Genomic DNA, 1,304 nt, shown 5'->3' on the forward strand with positions numbered 1-1,304 from the left:
TTTCAACTCAACTCATCGCATCCCATTTACCATGCGCCGGCTACTGCATACGAGTAGCTGATAAGCAGCAAGTGTTTGATACCAGCATGGCTATAAGTTTCTGCGGCGTTGGCGTTGGTGGTGGTGATTGTGGCTGTGGCCGTGGATGTGGCTGTGGTGGCCTGGCTAGCTAGCTGGCGTCCATTAAAAGATTTAAGACAGCACAACCCCCATGCCTCGTTGGCACCGCCAAAACGTTGTACACTCCATTGTGGCACATAATTGGAGTTTCACTTTTCACCTGCTACGAGGAAGTACTACAACAACAACGCCGCCGCCGCCGCCACCACGCACTCTTTCGCGGATGTTAATAATATTGCAGTTGTTGCAGTCGCTGCTATTCTGCATTTAGCGATTTTTGCCGCCAAATTACAGAAACATTAATTATCGTTAATAAATGTTTAAACTTATTTATTGGCATTAAATCATTGTTTAACGTGTCTTTAACATGCACTCCACTGCACTTTGCCATTTGTTCGCATTCGCCACCTCGACAGCTGGGGTTGCACTTTGCTGCCATCATGTTACTACTGCCTGCATTGTACATACATACATACATACATACACACATACATACATACTCTTATGCACTCCTGACTGTTGTAATGAATGCGTCGGTGGCTTTGGTGGCCTTTTGCCGATAATCGTTTTGTTTAGCAACAGGTTTCTTGCCAATTTATCTGCTGCGTTCATTTAATGCGTCTTTAGTAGTCGATGTTGCAAAGCGTATGATGCCTCTTCCTCCTTTTTTTGCATTAAATTGGCGTTTATTGCAATTTTATGCCTGCGTACATACTTATGTACATACATATGTATATAGATACATATATTTATGCACATACTATGTGTGTGAAAATATCGATTGGATTCGGGTTAATGTAGAAATGATTGTAAAAAAAATGTTAGTTGTATGTTTTGGTCACCTAAAAATAGTTAGTAAAATATATAAAGCAGAGAAAGGTACTTATGAGATATTTTCAGTCTCCAGGAAGTTACTCAAATCTGTATACTTTTTCCTACTTAATGAAAGTCAGTTTGAACAGACGAATTTCTGATTCTAAAAGGCTCGATTGTGCAAAAGTTTAAAATTCTTTTTTTTTTTTTACTAGGTACGAGGAGGAAACACGGAAAGGGAAACTGCTTATACGGCAGTGTATTTGTGCCTTTAACTCTCACTCAGATACTACGTTTATACGCACAGAATAATCGACTTAATTTAAAGCGCATTGACACCGTACACATTTCGCTCAAGTGTTTATACTTAC

The sequence above is a fragment of the Rhagoletis pomonella genome, unplaced genomic scaffold (assembly GCF_013731165.1).
Source record: "Rhagoletis pomonella isolate Grant_MI unplaced genomic scaffold, Rhpom_1.0 Rhpom_scaffold_00011, whole genome shotgun sequence".
In the NCBI taxonomy this organism is placed as follows: Eukaryota; Metazoa; Arthropoda; class Insecta; order Diptera; family Tephritidae; genus Rhagoletis; species Rhagoletis pomonella.